The sequence below is a fragment of the Taeniopygia guttata genome, chromosome 13 (assembly GCF_048771995.1).
Source record: "Taeniopygia guttata chromosome 13, bTaeGut7.mat, whole genome shotgun sequence".
NCBI lineage: Eukaryota > Metazoa > Chordata > Aves > Passeriformes > Estrildidae > Taeniopygia > Taeniopygia guttata.
In genome coordinates this window covers 14,598,971-14,618,600 of record NC_133038.1, presented here as the reverse complement: position 1 = coordinate 14,618,600, position 19,630 = coordinate 14,598,971, and the positions used below count along the sequence as shown (strand labels likewise).

The 19,630-nt window shown below is 39.3% G+C and overlaps 1 long non-coding RNA gene across 1 annotated transcript in view; it reads right to left on the bottom strand.

Annotated features, from left to right (window-relative positions):
* Positions 1-19,630, bottom strand: part of LOC115497099 (uncharacterized) — a 64,392-nt gene that overhangs the window by 31,813 nt on the left and 12,949 nt on the right. The window contains exon 3 of the long non-coding RNA XR_012058116.1: positions 8,568-8,766. This is a non-coding gene — a long non-coding RNA (uncharacterized lncRNA). The remainder of the gene's footprint in view (positions 1-8,567; positions 8,767-19,630) is intronic.

Here is a 19,630-nt window from a genome sequence, read left to right as displayed (position 1 = left end):
CAGGTTTTGTATCTATTGGGTTTTACTCCAGAATATTTTGATGGGTTTATATCTATTGTTTTTACTCCCGAAATATTTTTGCCACTCTGTGAGGTATTTTCTCTGTGAATGAATAATTTTGCAAATATTCAAACAGATGGCTCTGAGGCTTCAATGTGTCTGAAGAACAGCCCCATTAATGCCTAGAATAGTCTCTGCTCATTTTTAAAAAATAATCTAACTTCTACATAAAAAAAAAAAAAAAGAGCCTTGAGCAACTGGAAATGCTGAAAGCAATACTCTAATCACTGCACATCCTGAGGCTGATTCAGTGAAGTTCTTGTCACAGATTAAATTCATGTCCAGACTGAGATCTCTTTCTGTGATCACTCCAAGTGAAAATAAGGTTAAAAATAAAGTTATCTATTGTATTTCAGTTGTCTTTGTTGGGAATGAGCTAAAAAAGCACACATTTACAGCCTTAATTTTATGCTTTACTTATATTAATTTGGTGTGAATTGCCACTGAACCAATAGCTGGCTGAGCTCTGAGTCTGCTGAACCTGTGTTATGAAAGAAGGAAAATGAACTAATACTTTATTCAAAGTTTTCCTGGCAGTTTGTCTGTCCTGATGATTTAACTGCTATTTACACTGAAACCAACATGCAAGAAGATTGTAGCCTATGACTCCCAAGGGAGCAGCTATGGAATTTTTGCATTCTGCAGAATGTTATGGGTTGGCAACCTCTCCTGTGTGCTACACAGATCACTTCAATCCCCTGTGTTTATCCTATAAACAAGAAAGTGCTCTACACTGTTGTGCTAAAGAAAACAGCTGAAATCTAAAGCAGCTCAGTCCTGTTTAAGCTGTTCCCAGACACACTCCCTACCACACAGGTTTGTTTTCCATTGATTTGTTAATGAAAGCTGGCAGCAAATGCTACACTTCTTCTGAGCATATTAATCATTGAAAGAAAACAGTATTTCTTCAGCTTTGGCAATTCCTGTACTCCACATAAATAAGGCCTCCTGCTTCCCTGTTAACCCTGTACATAATGTAGGATCCCCTAAAGCATTTGGTTTCTTTGCAGTGCTGGATTTCTGCTCTAAGCCTGGATGCCTGCTGTGGAGTCAATTAAGATCTGAAAACATCCATGTGGCTCCTGATTCAGAATTCCAGTTGTGGCAAGAAGCATTAACACTGCATGCCCAGTGCTTGGATGCTTTTGAGAAATAAGAATGCAATCCTGGTGCAGCTGCTCATTTTCCCAGAACAGAGAAAGGGCAACATCAGCTTAACATGACTGGTTCCTGTCATTTACAGCTGCCTGCAGCACTCACAGTGTGTGCTGAGTGCCTGTAAGGCACCAGGGAGTTCCTCGTGCCACAGATGCCCTTCATAGGCTCTAGCACATTGACTTTTCATCTTGTTGTAGGGTAATATGAGAGGGGGATCAAAGCAGAGTCTACCAGAGACAGAATTAGCCCTCAAACAGGCCTTCTCCTCACCCCTAGTTTATGGGTTTTGTTACTAATGGTTCTCTTGAGACAACTTTCTCTCTTGAGTACAAACTATCCTGCACACACTGCTCTGAGAGAAATGCTTACAGCTCAATACTGGACCTGAAATGTCCAGAAATTTAGTTTCATTGCACTACTAATTTGTGCCATGCAGCACATGGCACTCTACGTGTGGGGATGTCTCTGGAAGGGAGCATGGCACTGTTTCAGTGAGGTAAGGGGTCTTAATCCTGTGTTAATAAATCATCTATCCTCTACAGCAAAGCTGCACTATTGCAGATGATAATCACAACACTTGTCCTGTCATATCCCCACATTCAAGGCTTTGACCAGGTTTCCAAGCATGAAGAGTAAATCAGAGAAATGCAGTTCATGCACCTGTGGAGGCACAATCCAAGGCTGAGGGTGTAATCAAGTACAGGCTATTTAAAAAACACTTCACTGATCAAATAACCCACTATTCACATATAGTTACTTTATCTCCTGCAATGGAAAAAATCCCTGAGGTCGATTAAATGCAGTGGAGACATGGATGATGACTGTAATCATCCTCTTATTTCTATTATTTACACTCTGGCTTACACAGAAGGATGTACCTGCCTAGTGACCAAATCAATTGTGCTGCAGAATTATGGACAATTATTGTTAACAGTTGAGCATAAGAAAAGAGGGGAAAGGCAGTCCTTGATGGGGGGTTTGCACATACAACAAAGTACCACCAAAGTCTCTATAATACAGAATATTTTAGAGTCTCAAATTAGATATAGCTTCTTTTTTTGCCCCTCTACACCTTGCTTTCAAATTGCCCCCTTAAATCAGTCCTAGGAGAACTCATTTAATTGCACATCTCCATTAGTGTCTGGGATTAATTCAATGCAAATTACAATTATAACAGGTAAATTAGTTTTACTCTGGCCTACTTGGGAGCATTTTTATTCACACTTATTCACAATTTGTCTTTGCCCGCTTGAGTACACCAGCAGAGAATACCCTGGGATGCAAAAGGGCAGTGGGCTGTCCTAGAACAGCACAGGACAGAGCAGTGCTAGCGGGAGCATTGCAGTTCCTACAGTAACTGCACCAGGTACAAATTTCAGTTCCTCAGTTTAGTCACCTTGGCAGTAGAGTTCCTGACAGATGGAAAATGCAGTGCTTGTTAATGATGTGCTTGGCCTATATCTCTCCAGCAGACACTGCTTTTTTCAGCATGAAACTGGTGCTTCCTAGTAAGATCTAGACTAATCTGACTTGGTGCTTCCCTGAATTTGTGTGCAATCTCCAAGTTCGTTATCTTCAAGTTATCTTTTAGATTTCCTCTGTCCTGCAGGTTCACCCTAAAGGTGTAAGTTTATTGTGAACTGTATTTATAATATGAAAGATAGTAACAGTTGAAGTCCTTAGAATAAGAATTATTTTATTTCCTCCTTTTGACATGAATATTTTATGATTTGTGTGACTGCAAAGAAAATATCCCAGATTGATATTGACACAATACTGGTTCTCTTTCTTTTTGTTCCTGTGGTCTCTAGCACAAGAAAATAGTTAGAATAGCTAGAAACCAATTCCTTAACAATTTTTAAACTTATTTTGCCTCATTTCCCACAGAAACCAAGCTGTACATGGTTTACTGTACTAAAGAAATTCCTTCAAATCAGATCACCAAAAATCTGTTATTATTTGCCTACATTGTTAGCTAAAAAGTTCAACTATACTAGTGGAAAAGGATTAAGAATAACATTTTTTAAAGCAATAACCTTAGGTTTTTCTCAACTAAATAGATACAAATTGTTGACAGAAAAGAAACAGCAGACTACAAAGAAAGAATATGAAATGGAAAAAGGAAAATGAGATGATCTGTGATGTATTTAATGACCTACCATGACACATGTTTGCGAGCCTGTGAGCAAAGAAGATAAATTTTACACACAGCGAACAAATAAATCCATTCTAGGCAACAGAATTTATCCTCAGTCTTTACTTCTGTAATATCACTCTTCGATGTTGCTCAGCAGTAACACCCAACTTCTGAGTGACATTTAAAAGTAATAATGCCTTGAGCATTCTATACCATAACCCCCCCCCAAAAAAATTGAAACTTCTCTCAGTTTGCAGTTAGAACATAGATCAGAATTTTTGTTTGTGCACAGGCCTGAATTTCTGCCATTTGCACCCTCAGAACTATACATTCTCACTTTTCCTGAGCCTTTCCCCAAACATGCTGGCATGGACTTCAGAGGCTGCCCGTGTACAGATGGGTTAAGAGCAATGACTCAGCCTTTCTAACTCAAAAAGAAACAATCTTGTAAAAACAGTGATTTTTAGTGTATCAGACAAGGTTATCCAAATAGAACACAATAGCTCTGTGATATCACTACAGCAAATGACACCTAAATAACCAGCTAGAGAGGTGCGATCTGTTCTTTGCCAGTTACTCGTTAACCAATCCTCATTAATCATAAAAAATGTTTTTACATGATTCTTGATTCTATAACTGCAATCTCCCAATCAATGTTTAGTTCAGGTGGCCTTGCTCCAGCTACTATCCCTTATTTTCTTGCTCAGATATTTTGCAATAGCAACAGATGAGTTGGAGGTTCCAGACCTAGTTTACAGACTAAATCTTTCACAGTATAATCTTGATGTTTCTGGAGCTTTTTAATTTTTACAAGAATTTTTTTTCATTTACCAACTAAGAAATCAAAATGTCTTTTATATACTTCTCATCAGAATATTTCAGTAGTTCATTACCTGGGGGAGTATATTTTATAATACTCTCTGGGGCAAATACAAAATGAAAACAAATGTAAAACTAATAAAATATATTTCATTTGTTGCAAGGACTGAAAACCAAAACTGAAAAAAACCAAAAATCAATTTCTACTTAAAGCTGTTTCCATGCTTTTCAGATCTAATTCAAAGTCATTTACATCATAGCCAGAAGAAACTGAAAAAATATTAATATTAAAAACACAGTAATCAAAACTCATTGATTCGGCGTTAATCCTGTGACTGCAGTACCATTGTATCTGTAGCCAGCATTCCAATTCTGTGCTAGATTTCATTCCTTGCAGTCACATGATATTATTCAGAGCAGAAACTAACTTATCAGCACAGCTGACTTGTATCAATCACTAATCACCTCGCATTAACCCTGTTAATGAAGTTACAGTCGCATGGTGATTTAAATAGCACTGTGAGGCACAGCTTTCCTTAGAGCTATTAAAAAAACTGCACTACCAGTTTAATTGTACTCCTCAAACCCAATTCCTGAAGTGTAAAATCCACGATCTTTCCCCCCAAAAACTCCTCTTTTTCAAAAGCAGGAATGCCAGAAGCTCAGCCCCCAAGTTGCTTAAATATCTTTTCTTTGGTGACCGCTGCTTTCTGCTGGCTGCTCTTAACCTTGCAGATAGGCACAGATAACACGATGCTTATCTGACAGGCAGGAGGTCTGGCAAGCTGCTTTGCAGACTCAAAAACAAGCAGTCATCTGTGGATTGGCCAGCAGGACACTGGGGAACATAAAGCTGGCTTGGGCCCTCCTTGTGTCCCAGTATATCAAGGTTTAAGCTTCATTGACTCCAGTATAGTGGCTTTAATCAAGATTTTTCATGCCTCAGAGAACAGTACAGCTGCTAAAGCTTCTTTAATAAGGGTTTATAGCTGGGGAAGCTGAACAGGAATTAGCTGAAAAGAGATGACTTACTTCTGGCTTTATTAAGCAGCAATTTATTATAAGTCAGGCTGCAATATTGTTTTGCTCTAACATGAAAGAGGAATGTTGGTCAAAGTGATTTGGTCAAATCCTTGATTCAGTTCCTGCCATTTCCTGCAGGTTATCTTAAGAGTATCCTTCAAATTCAGGAAGGCCAATGCACTGTGCTAAGTCTCAGGAGAAACTCCTACATTTCTCATTTCTCATCAGGTCAAAGAGATGCAGCCATCTTCCCAGGACTCAGTGGCAATATGGCCTTTATAAAGCTTACCTTTGGATTTCATAGCTTTTTTCATTTGAATGAAATATATTTCCTATTACCTTATTGAGCCCATGTTGGCAATGTTAACAGAGTATCCTGATAAAAAAACCCCATTGATATAAAACAGGTCTTGTAAAATGGAGACAGTTGGAATTTCAGTGAAGTGGACTGAAGATTCTTCAACAGAATATATTTTACCTTTGCAGACTGGTATTATTGTAATACATTAAAAAAAATCACTTATTGAAGATCAATTTAAGCGGCACAGGTCTGGCATTACCATAATTCTCACAGAAGTAGTCCCATAGGAACCATGATCAATCCTGAGGTAACCCTGAGCATCTGGGGCATGGGCACCTGCTCAAGCAAATAAACACTGTTATTCTTCCCGCTAGCCAGGACAAGGAGAAGCCCCTGCTGAAGCGGAACAGAGAATTTTTTTCCAAATTGGACATTTTCACTCATTGGTGGATGGGACAAGATTATGCAGAGGAGGCACATCCATGTGTTAAATCTTGAGGCATCGCCTCCTGAGGAGGACTGCCAAGCATTTATTTTGTTAGCTTAAAGTTGCTTGATGTTCTCAGCTTTTGACCCTTGGGATTAGGTCTCTGCCAGAGGCATGCTGCAGAACAGCAGCAGAATATTATCCCCTTTTTACCTTCCCTTGCCTACTCTTCCCACACAAAGACAGATCAGGGATCAAGCTAAACAGATTATTTCCTGCTGGCACCTACAGCAGGGTGACAAATACAAGTATTGTACAGCAAATGTGTGCTCTGAAGACCCAGTAGTCTGGAATTGAGGAACTATGAAGAGAAGTTAGAATATGTTGAATATATATGATAACCTACATTGCCTCCTGTCTCAACTCTGAAAGGCTGCTGCTTATCTCCTCTCCACTGACCTCAGAGGAGGAGAAGGGATCCTGTGAAATGCATGGGAGTGCAAGACCATGTGCCATTCAGCAGAATCTCAGCACCAGGACCTGGAAGTTAATCACATCTCCTTTTTCCCAAGGCAGGATATCTCATGCACCATATCCACTCACTATTTTCTTAGTAATTGCCTCAAAGCTTTCATTCAGGCCACAGAGTTAAAAATCTCACAAAATCTGCCTATAATGAAAGTATATAAATCTTTCACTTGCAAACTTCTCATTAAGACTATTCCCACTGTTAGCAGAATCTACTGTTGGTGAATACTGGGTCAAAAAGCTAATTCCCTTGCAGTCCTTTTACTGTCTCCTTAATGATTACTGAGAGTCCGGAAATGAGAGCAAAAAGTATTTAATTCTTTATTCAACATGAAATTGTCTTGATTTATACTCTTGAAAAATTAATAAAATGCCTCTGAGAGAGTCTATCTCTGCTGCCAGGCTTGCACAAAGTATCTGCTTTATCTGCTGAGCTGTGCAGAACTATAATAGAGAATAATACTTCTGCTTTCAGTGATGCATTTACTGTAAATTTCCATTCTTCCAGGAAGGTTCTGACAGACATATTTAGCATCTCAGATCTGACTTCAAGAGGAGAACGTAGTTACTATTTGTTCCACTAATACTTTTGAATAAAGACCTAGTAGTTGAATTTGGTGCCAGGACTGAAGACAGAGATGGGACCCTTCCAAGAGGCTGCAAAAAACCAATCCCTCCTGGGCTCACGAGAAAGGCACCACTCAGACGTTCATTCTGTACCAGGGTTCCTCTTTCCACAAATCCCCTGCAGACAACAGGATTTACATTCCTATACAAAGCTTAGTTGATGTTGTCAGATTTATCCAATTCTGCCTGACAAACAGCATCCAAAATATCCCATACTTCATTACCTGCCACATATATTTAATTAAAACTAGCCCAACATCTTGGTTATTCTTGGTGATGATGGCACAGACTTCATCAACAGTCACAGACTAAGTGGCATCTTGAATAGGATCCTTCACAAGGGTCTGAGGGAGGGAAAAAGTAGAATGTGCTACTTTCAGGCTTTAAAACTTTATGCATATTTTCTTGGCAAACCACTCATTTATTGCCCTGCTATAACCTGTTTCCTTATGATCTTACTTTTCTCTCTTGCCACAGAGAAACATTGTCAAAAAACATCCACACATTTTAGGAAGGATATTTACATCCAAGGTAATATGGACAAAACTGTGGAAAGTCACCATGTTTCTAATGTTAAAAACATTGAGGAGGATTAAATGCTCTTGGAGATGGGAGCTGCTGTTCAAATGTTCCAGTCCTATATTATTGATAACTGTTTTCAGCTTCAGAAACAATCCTTGTTTGCTGACTTTCAAATAACCACTGAAGAAGTTAATCAGCAGCCAGAACAAAACAGCTTCCAGAAGGCAGTGACAGTGAAAAGGAAGTCAAGCACAGTTGCTGTAAATTCCTTTTATCCCCCTACCTTTATAAAGCCTTAGCCCTTAAAGCTGGAAATGCTCTTTGCTACTCTGTCATGACACAGCTGAGTTAGAACTCCCATCCACTAAAAATGCTAAACAGAGCTAAAATAAAAGAACAACTGGAAAGCAGTTAATGAGCAATGAACTTCTCTTACTTTACTACAAAGCTCTTGAAAAGCTGTCCTTCCACTTGCTCATAAATCCAGATGCACACATAGGCACAATTCACACACAAGTTTAGTCTGTTTGCATGTTTGCAGGTCAGTTCAATACAGCACAATCTTTATCAGTGATATGATGAAATGTCTTTGTATACTTGCCTGTAACACACTTGAGAAGCACCTGAAATAGTGTTCTGGTTGCCAGCAGGCTTATCTTTCATCTTTTACCTCTGCCTAACAGAGCAGAGAGTCTATTACCTGCATTTATCACAGCTGGATCTTTTAAGTGTGATTTTGGGCAGCAAAGATATAAAGCAAATTCTTCTGTCTTTTTCATTCCTCTAAAATAAACCCACTCCCACTTTGGAGCTTATCTGAAAGCTGAAATTGAACTAATGAACATCTCAGGAGAAAACATAAACTGGACAATAAAATGCATATACAAAAGGCTCTGAGCATACTCACCCTAATGCATAATTCAAAGAAGTTGAAATGAAAAATCTTTAAACTCTTCCTCACTTACCTGCACTAATAAATATCAACAGACCATGCAAATTTGTTCCAGGTGCACCGTCAGATGAGCAAATGTTTCTCTTCCTGTGTGGAGAAGGGATTTCAGAGAAGGTCCCTTGGCCAGCCCTGCTCTGAGCCAGCAGCCCTCAGGCACCTCAGCTTCCAAAGGCCTTCATGTGTCAGGAAGGTTTCACATCATGCAGTGATCTCTAAAGAGAAAACAACAAAATAGTTAATGTTTGCAATGCCTCATAGCATTTCATTTCCCAATTTGTATTCAATTTCTTTCAGCAGCTAGCAGTGTTTTCATCATCCTCCAGCCCAGGCAAATCCTGTGATTCCTGCTCCACTTGAATGCGAAACAGTGAGAAGTGGAAGGTAACTGCTTTAAAGTCCACAGCAAATCCCCTGAACTTGAATGCAACAAAAAGCCAAACTACAAAACATCTTTTTCCAGATTTCATAAATATTAGATTGGGTACAAATAATATGATTTATTATATATATGTTTTCATTCCCAAGGCTTCCACAGATGTTACATGCAAATGTTCAATTATAACAAATCAAAATACCAAACTCTGGACCTAATTTAATGAGTTAATTGATTTTCAGAGGTGTCAGGCAGTTTGTAGCTTTGCTTGCCCAATTATTTCTCCTGCCTAAAGTAAGATGCAGTTCTGACTCTATTAGTTCATTATGCTGTAAATCAGAGAAAGGAAATAGAAAGGACCAGCAGGAGAAGCAAACATCATCAAGGCTGACAGGAACGTTAAATGAATTTTCTCCCAACATTCTGCTTAAGATCATTTCAGTAATAAGAGTGAAATAAATTTCTTTAGTTCTTCAAGTGAAATGCTACCTTTTCATTTTACTAAAAACAATTCAAACAGAAAGGAAAGAATGGCTGCCAAAAGATTCTAATTAATGAAGACCCCTAGTGAGGATGAAAAACCTACACATCCAACCCCTTGGCATTTATTATCATAGCTCCTGTGAAGGCAAGAACAAATTGTTCAGCTACATTGCAGAGGTTTTTTAATATAGAATCCATAAAATTTAATTCATGGAATAAACCTCTTGGCAACTACTTTCTAGTTAAGTAAAACTGGTTTCTCTCCAGATCACTGATCTTGTTTTGTAGGTAATTACCTTTTAAAATGGTACTTTTTCTCAATATTACTTTGAAATATCTCTTTTTTTAATACATAATTACATAAAAAAACAGGCTTCTCAGTTCTTCTGATATAATTTTTCATCAATATTTAATTATTCTAGTTACTCTCTACAAAAAGGGTCCACATTCTGGAACTTCATACCAACTTTCACTGTAGCTGGGATTTCTCTGAGTCTTTTGTAGATGTTAATCTACAACAAAACAGATAATCAGAATTTTCCTTTTAAGAGTATTTTTTGAACAAGAATTCTTCCTTGTCCTAAACTGTGAAAAGGAAAGGGAAAGGGAAAGGGAAAGGGAAAGGGAAAGGGAAAGGGAAAGGGAAAGGAAGAGGAAAAGATGTTCTCTCCTTGTTGTTTACCAGAAATAAAAATGGATAGGAAATACAAACACACAACCATGTGCAAAAATATCCTGCTAGTGTCCAAGGATGTTAAAATTGCAGACATCAGATTGGACTGTAGTGCAAAAGAGCCTTGGCATTCATGTGGGACCATGGAGGAGCTCCTGGCCATTCTGGCTCACAGACCAATCCCTCTTGTGTCTCTTCATCTTCCCTGGAAATGATTGCTCCTAACCCCTAGGACAAATATTTAAAGAGACAAAGAACTAGTTTGTGAGCTTGAAAGTTGGGTTAATTACTGGATAAATATATAACTAGAGAAGATAGAGGTTTATTTGGCTTATTTGACTAAAAATTCAAACTGCTCTTCTGATCTCTAGCCATGAGTGGAGATAACTGAAATTTCCGGACACACCGGAAAATGTGTAGGACACAAGATGGGACTTGAAATCTTATCTTGCTTCCATTGACATGCAGGGATGTGTCCTGGCTTTAACAAGAGTGGGGAAGGCTCCTAAAAGTCTCTCTTTTAAAACATCAGTGCTCAGTGTGCATCCTACAGGCTCAGTATTGCCCCATTACAACACTGTTTCAACAGCCTGTAGAGTTTTAGTGACAACACCAGGCAAGAAAATGATCTATTATCGAGGGAAAAAATCACCCAGCTCACTTCCTTCTACTGCCTTTAAGTCCAAGGTAAAAAATAAAAATATTTTTAAAATTATGCAGTAGGGGCAAGACAAAGAATTCAGCTCCTCTCATTCCTAGAATAAGGCAAGTAATCTTTTCGAGGTGGATAAGAATGGGAAGATTAGTTCAGAAGAAGCTGCAAAGAAATCTAGAAATGCTTTATTCAAGCAAAGGCCCTAATTATCTTGTCACAATCCCAGCTGTCAGGAAACAGGGACAAAGATGCAGCTCCAGGTGGTTTCTTCTTCCCAAAAGTTAGTGTATAGCTACAGAAATATGAGCATAACTACTGAATTCATAGTCAGAATTAATCTACAGCACTAAAATCAAGGAAGTTACAATTTCAAATGTATTTTTTTATTAAAGATAAGTATTTCCTAATTTAAGCACTACAGCAAGTTCCAGTTCCTTCTTGCCAGCTCTCCAGTGCCATTTGTGAATGACACCAACCTCATAATTATCCCTTATTGTTTTCCACCCTTTTCATTATCTCTTCTCTGCTTCTTTAGAAAATTAATTTTAAAATCACTGATTTCACTGAAAGCCTTGATGTTTCACTGTGTTCTCCTATCCCAAATCTTTACTTTAGCACTCCAGTTTTCTCTCTAATGAAGATTTCAATCACTGTTTGCTTTACTGTCAGCCACCTTGACAGGCTGTGAGCATAATGAACTCCCTTAACCCCAGAGGAAGGCACAGCAAACCTGTCAGGGTTAATGGGCTCACGGGCTGCTGATTTCCCTGCACGCTCTCCCACAGGCAGCAGGAGAGTCCTGCAGCAGCCTGACCTCCAGAGCCTGCCAGGAGTGGGAGGGCAGGAGGAGGGATGGCCGAGGGAGCCAGGCACGCTCCTGTGTTTTCAGTAAACACTGCCTGGAAAATGGGCCTGCTTTATAGCCCAGATTAGAGACTAAGATAGACAGATAGACAGAGAGCAGCGACTGGGATGGAGAAGCCCTCTGAGGGGAACTGCAGGGCTCACCTGGGGAAGAACATGCCAGGGAATCAGGCAGTAGTTGGTGCACAGAGATGTCAAGGTTGTAAGACAGGTACAGAATGAAAGCAATGGCATTCTCTGCTGCCATCAAAGCTGTGCAGCTGCTCAGTCCTGCACAAACCTTCCTTCCTGCTTTCCCACAGCTGATCCTGCATTTGAGCCTTATTTGCTGGAGCTTCAGTCCCTTTCTAGAATTTTTTTGTGAGGGCATGCACATTACAGGAACTGCAGCTCACCTAGGGGAGTCCAGGTCACCAAAGGCACTCTTGGTGGTGGATCTGGAGGCAGGTCCCGGCTGTTTGCTGTGCAGCTGCTCTCTGAGAGTGTTGAAATACCCAGCCCAAAGGCAGCTGAGAGCCTGCACAAACTGCAATGTGTATTTCCTCCTGTACCCATTAAGAAAAGAGCCCAACCCAATCTGATTTGTCTGCAGAGAAGGGCAACATGAGATACATTTGCACACAAGAAAAACCAATGCAAGTTGCTGCCTGTCTTCTAAAGAGCTGACCCAGCCTTACTGGAAACATGGGCACCAATGGCACCAGGAGAGGACATGTCCTGCATGGGAAAACAACGTGGATGTGAAGATTCTTTGGCTTGGTTTGATAACAAAATTTTGGAAAACATGCAGCAGTGGCTAAGCAAATATAACTACTATGTATGGAGCAGGAAAGCCAGTAATTTCCAGGATACTGAGGCACATGTGGGTATAGAAAGTCACAGGGGATTATAACTTTCTACATTCTGAATTCATAAAGATGACATTTCACTGCAAAGAAAGCTCTCTTCATAGACTGGTTTTGAAGGAAATAGCCTTGAGGTTGCTCTAATCCTGCCAGGGAGATTCAGTACAATAAGTCTCAGATCACACCACTGGATTGGAAAGCAGCTAAGACAACCAAAGCAGTGGAAGTAAAAGTCTCCAGTGGATTTGTGGGTCAGGTCCTCAGCTACTCCAAACAGGCTGCAGTGCCCTACCTGCAGATCTGAGGCCTGGCTGAACACTGTGTTTGTGAGAGAGGGACATGGAACAGCCCAGAAACATCTTATTTCTTCACACTGCTGCTTTTCTCAGGAAGTTCCTTAGCATTGCTTATATGAAATGCTGGAGTGAATCTGGATCTCTAAGATATCTCGTTTTCCTTAACGCTCACAGTTAACTGAAATATTAAATATATAAAGTGCCACCCTCTTATTATTTAAAGCCTAAATTAACATAATTACCATAATTAGGACAAATGCTTTCCCCAGTCTATTATGGCTTAGCTTTTCCTGAAGGCAGATTCATTATCTTCAGGCCAGCTTTTATCTAACAGTGAAAGCGTTATTGAAATTGGTACCATTAATGTTCATCAAGAGATGCACATCACCACTTACCTTGATATTACTGATTTCAACCCTGATTGCCTAGGTGAAAAAATTTTGTGGCTCATTAGGAAGACCAAGTATTAATTGAAAAGAAAAAAAAAAATTGAAGTAGAAAAGGCTGTACTAGCAAAACTACAAGTACAGAAATCTTTAACACAGATTGAAAGTGTGTTATACCAGGGTCAAAGCCATGAAGTCAAATCTCACTATGCTTCCAGTTTGGAATTTATTTAGAATACAAAAAAGAGTAACGAAAGAGCTCACAGACATGTTTAACTAGCCAAGTGGGATACTGGTAGGTGATATGCAGCACAAGCTTCCTCACTGGCTGAATTCAAGCCCACCCTGAGATGCACCAAGGCCTTGCCTTGATGGCAGTAGACTTGGGGATGTCTTGATTATGTCTCTCAGAGCTGCCATGATAAACACAATTAATTCAAAGATTAAGTTCTGCAGGGCTTCCCTGCAAAGTTATCTGTGAAGAAACATTGCATGTAATGGAGCTGCAGCACACCTCTGCAGCTATAGCCAGTGACTGAGGTTACTCTCCAGTACAAAGCTACGTGCAGCTATCAACACACAATCTGACAGCTTTTATCCTTCAGAAAACATACATTTCAGTTTAACTCTTCCTTTTGGTTGAGAACTCATATTACAGTGTGCACTCATAAAAGGAGTGCTATTTTATTTAAATATAATGTCTCAGTTATGGCAGCAGCAATATAAACTTTACTGAATGTTTTATTGTCACACAGCATTCCTTCCAATAAAGGCACCTCAGTCACTCTGAATGCTCCTGGAAAGGATTGCTCTCATGTAAGGTCAGGTTGGCAGTAAGCATATCTCAGTTTGCCATTCCCCTTAGTATAAGAAAGTCCATTTTGTGTTCCTGTACATGTTTTTCTTTATAAAAAGCCCAAGGAAGTGCTCAGAGGCCTGGGCAGTGCAGTACACTGCACTGAAAGAAGGAAAGCAGGAGTGTGGAACATACTAGAGGGACAAGGTTGGAGTCACTGCATTGCCACTGTCCCTACACACCCTCCAGACTTCCAGGTTCCCAGACCACAAGTGTGGCCTCTGAACAATTCACTATGCTTGCCACCACCAAACCTTTTCCAGCAAACCTGAGCCCTGGCAATCAGATACTCAGAAAGGATCAATTCTGGCACCAAAATTAGTATTCAGACTTCCAAAAAGTTTTACCACCATGCTAAAATTCAGGTTCTTCATTTGGTGCATTTTTCTGGAAGGTGAAAACCCAAGCTCCCATGTGAGAGGCTGCCCACAGTCACAGTGGCTGCCCACTGTCAAATCTGTCCCTACAAATTAGTTCTTATCACAAGTCAGACCACAGGCAGAAAGTTCAAGTGGGGTCTTTGTGATCTGGATAGCTGGTTTCCATTTTTAGGAGTAAAACCCATTAAAATATTCTACCCTGATTTTCTTTTCCTGTTTGGTGAGTTTGTGGTATGCCAGGAATGCCAGCTGTTCATTTAGTACCTCTCATGACTGTATAGAGACGATATTTCTTTCACTACCTCATTATTGAAAAACTGGCCAGCTAAGGGTAGTGCAGAGGCATGGGGTGCTGGCCCAGAAGCTTTGGTTTGCTGCCCTGTGTGGCAGTCACGTTGTTGGTCCACCTAGAAATGTGGTTCAGAGACTGTTCATGTCTGGAACTGGAAAAGTTTTGTTAAGTAATAGAAAGACCAACAACTGTCCTGACTCTTTTCCAAGGCAATTTTCCTTGATTCCTGAAGTAGCCAAAACTCTGTCACCTTTTCTGGAAGATCAGAAATGTGCATCTTTGCTAAAACATACCACATACAAAGCTGGATTTGACAGACTTTACCATGAATTACCTTAACTTTCTATTACATTCATCTGGAGTCCTTTACCCCAGCAGACAATTATTTGATTGATTCTTTTCCACTGTAAACAACCAAAGCAGCAGCTCTCATGATTCCACTACTTATATCAACAGGGCCTACTCAGCACAGCTGTTCAAACATTTGTTAAATCACTTCACAGCAAATAACAATATGGTGCAGCATGCCTGTTCCTCATTTGAACTTAACCATAGCAATATTTAGCATGCACTAAAAAAACATATGCTCTATTCACAAAAAAAATTACTTCATCTTAATCAACAGCAGTCTGCTAGTCTCAGAGGATACTGGAAAGTTCCATAGGTAAGTAGAGTCTTAAAGGCTGTGAAAGATGAATAGCTTCATTCATCCTGAAACCTAATTCCTAAGAATGTGCACCCAGAAGTTCAAACAATCTGATTTTACACTTTGGTGCCCAAAGGCTGGGTCTTATTCTGCATCTTTTAATTGATTTTGTATGTATTGTAGCACAATCCACTAAAAATACCAGGAAACTTGTGATAGAAAAAAACACCAAAAAGAATGCCCAACACTAACACATTAATGTGAGAAAACAGAGGTACTAAGTAGCTTACTGAAAGAAATCATCAACTATGTCAGGGAGCAAAATTGAAATTTCTAGACTTCTTTGCAATGTCAAAGCCACTGGACCCTTCTATGTTCCACATGTGTCTTGATCTCCTACAGATTTTTACTGCTACATCCTTAAAACTTAGCAAATCTGCAAATTTTGCCTTTATTACTGAGCTCTGAATAAAGATGCATTTCTCTCCCTGCATCTCTCCATTTCCCACAGCCACCTTAGCAAAAACATTGTGAATTACACATTAAAAAAGACCATCACCTGAACTGGCTCGTGCCTATTCCTGTGCTCCTGCTTCAGAGCACACCAAACCTGCTGGAAAGTGCCAGGAGTGATAGAATCAGCAGCCAACCCCACTCCGAGCTGAGACTGCAAACATGCATGGCTCCCTCTAAACACAGGTTTTAGATGAGCTGCTGATTGGCATTATATCAGAATCCTGTTACACAGCTCAAGAATCCACAGAATCTGCCTTCTTGCAGAACTCTGTTCAGTCTTGTTGATACAGAACTAGTGCAGCCTGCTACTTAGAAAAGGAAAATCAGAGATGCATTCACCTGGCAGCACGAGACCACAGCTCCTTTCTCAGGACTGCTCTAACTACACACTCAATGTCTTTGGAGAGTCCATCCTTACTTATTTCCCTCTTTTTATCTTCTCTTTATAGCCTTACTATCAATTGTCAGGAATTTCCAGATCTTTCCATTGTTCTGTTTTCCTCCCTGAGAACAGCTCAAGGCATTTTTCAAGTATCAAAATTAATTTAAAGATTCTATTCCTAGGGCTAGATTCCAATATGAACACATTACAGAGACTTCCAAAGTACAAATAGAACTGGAGGATATAAAAATCTACTTGTGTAGAGTAGCATTTTTGAGCATTTAGGCTGTTATCAGTCACTGGAATTCACTATGACTAAATTATTTTGAACCATCTCCAAATGATAAATCATAGAATACAGTATTTATCTAGGAAAATAAAAAAAGATTAGATATGACCCCTTTTAAGACCATAGTGGCATTTGTGACCTCTTACATATTATAGGGTTATTTATTCAGTTTACAACGTGTATAGCATGAGGAATAGATCTCATGAGTGATACAACTTTGTTCTGAGGACTGAGGAAATACGATATTTGAAGTTCTCCATGAACTGTCTGAAAAGGTTTTCCCCAAAGCTTTTTTGTTGGGGTAGCTAAACAGGGAAATGTGTAAATGCAGTTTGGGATCAGCAAAGACCCAAGTCTATATCACCTTTTCTCTTTCAAGATCTCTATTTATTTGGAAACCTAATTTCTCAACCTCTAGTTTGCATGTCTTTGACAACTTTCATTCACACCATATGCAAATATTAAATGTGTTACTGTTAGGAGTAACGTGAGATGATTTATTATTCATTTAATCAGATGAATCTGCTAATACCAGAAGACTGTAGTTTTAAATGCTATCAATATTTGCATTACCAGTAACTGGAATCAGCTAAGCATGCAGCTGGTTCAGTTTTATGAAGGGCTGTTGGAGGGGGTTTTGTTTTGCATATTGAATGCAGACTCCTTTGGGATCTCTAAGGAGACTGCTGATTTTCTGCTCTTCCCTTGGCCACTTCTGACCATCCTGAGCTGGATGGACCCCCAGTCTGACTCCATGGAGCTCATTATACATTACACAGGTATTTTATGTAGAAACAGCAGACAAAAGGTATTTACACTCTGTATTAGCAGGACTCTGCTTCACACATTCTCTATTTTCCAAACTAAGACTGGAGTTAGCCAAGAATTGTTAAATAGCCAAATTAGCTGCCTCTCCAAGCACAGCACTTTTTATGTAGGCTTAGAAATATCTTCTGTTTTTTTTTTTTTTTTTTTTTTTTTTTGCTAAACTCACAAAAGCATAAAGTAGTTGTAGCCAAGGCAATGCCATGAGAAGCACACCCAGAGCAGCAGGAGTGGGCACGAGGAGCAGAGCTCAGGGGGCTGCTGGATGCAGCACAGCCACAGCCCCAGCGGATTGACTACACCCCTGAATGCCCCACTGCACCTCCATAAACACCCATTGTGCTCCTTCAATGAACAACACATCTCAGAGCTGAAAACCAGCAATGTGTATGCCTGGACCATTTAATTTGGGAAATTGGGAAAGCATGCTCATCTCCTGTGGCTCCTTTTTCTCTATGTTCTTCCTTCATAAGGTCTCAGCATTTCACAGCCACTGAAGAATTCAAAGAATGCCATTAACCAAGATACCACCCTGGTAATTAATACTAAATACTTGTTCTGAAAGAATTCTGCAGCAAATCTTAATACTTACACACAGAAGTTCCTTTTCAAGCCAAAATATTACAGCTTTTTGTTTTCTAGGTGATGTCTCAGCCCTTTTATTCATTTTATCACTCCTTCCCAATAATTACTCCATCACAAATCATGAAACTGTATTATTATTCTTTCATAACTTACAAACCCCAATTTCCAAGTTTTGGTCTCAAGAGTTTGTTCTCTGCTTACTGGGTTGCTTTTAGAGTGTGGCTATACTTGTGTTTATCACAAGGGAGAGAAAAGAAGAATGGAGGAAGGTAAGAAATTTTAAAGGTAGAGATGGATGAAATGAATTTCTGGAAATTATATTCTCTTAGGGCAAGGAAGATGTGTCCGTGGCTGAAAAAATGGAGAAAAACCATTGAGAATAGCTCCCACACACTTCACCTACTTGAAATGTACATATTTTCTATGATTTTCTATTTTTCTGGACAGATAGATGAAAACTGAAGCTCAGATTTTTTTTTCTCTGGGAGTTGTCATACACAAAGACTCTGATTTGGAATTCTGTTTAGCACCCCAGGACAAGCAGGAAGTGAAGAAATCCTTTTGGCTACCAGCAGTGAAAATGTTGCATCATTCACACTGAGAAACAAATGTGGGCACAACATCTACACATAAATATTTCAGGAAACCTGCCTCCTCAATTCAAAAATCTAGGCCTTATTATTAGAGGGGAAAACTTATTAAATACCTCATAAAACCCCATTTCCCTGAATAGCCCATCAAAACTGAGATTAAATCACACTTACAGTCATTTATCACTATATGAAATACTACATTTGCACCCTCAGAATTGTATTGAAGCACCTGTCACTGCTTATGGGCACAATACATGAATTTTATGCCTATCTGAATACAAAGAGTGGCTGTAGAGGCAAACAAATTGATAAATACAGCCATATCTGAATTCTTCAGTTCTGTGGATTGCCACAGAAGTTTCAATTCTCAAGGCTTCTCCAAGCTTGTTTGGCTTTAAGACTTCACAGAAATGAAAGAGTTTGTGAAATAACTAAGCCTGGAGCTCAGAAACTGCATCATCTCATTTCAAAAATGTTTGAAATGCGCTCATTTAACAGTTTCTGAAATGGAATACAGCAGACTTCCAGGGTTGCAACATCATCTCCTCATTTGCAATCCAAAGTTTTACAAAAGCTTAATGGAATTTAAGCTGTTTTCTTTTTCTTTTTTTTTTTTTTTTTTTTTTTTTAATCCAGAGACTCATCCTTCCATCTCTGAGAAGAGACTGGCCCTGGCAATGAAAAAGGAGGCTGAAGTACTTAATTTATGTGAGATCCCACATCTCAGAGCAGTGTAAGATGGAACAACACCTTGGAACTTGCTGCTCTTCACCTCAGTAGAAAATGGTCTGCAGCACTGCCCTTTCTCACACACAGACAGGATCCTTCCAGTGTAACAAATTGCTTTACGTTATGGGAGTGTGGCATTTCAAAAGATGTCCATTTGCCTTCTTGTGTCAAAATGAAAAGTGTCTAGTGCATTGTTATGCCTTTTTAGTAGGTATATTAAGATCTAACAATATAGCTGAAATAATGACTTCTTTGCTTGCTAGCAATTAACAAGATGCAAGAGAGGGAAATATGCCTCAAGAATTATTTTCCTATGTTATAAAACATAGAACTCTCTCTGCTATCTTACCCTTACCACAGAGTTGTGGATAACAAGGCTGTAAAATATGAAGAATTTTTGTTGTTTGT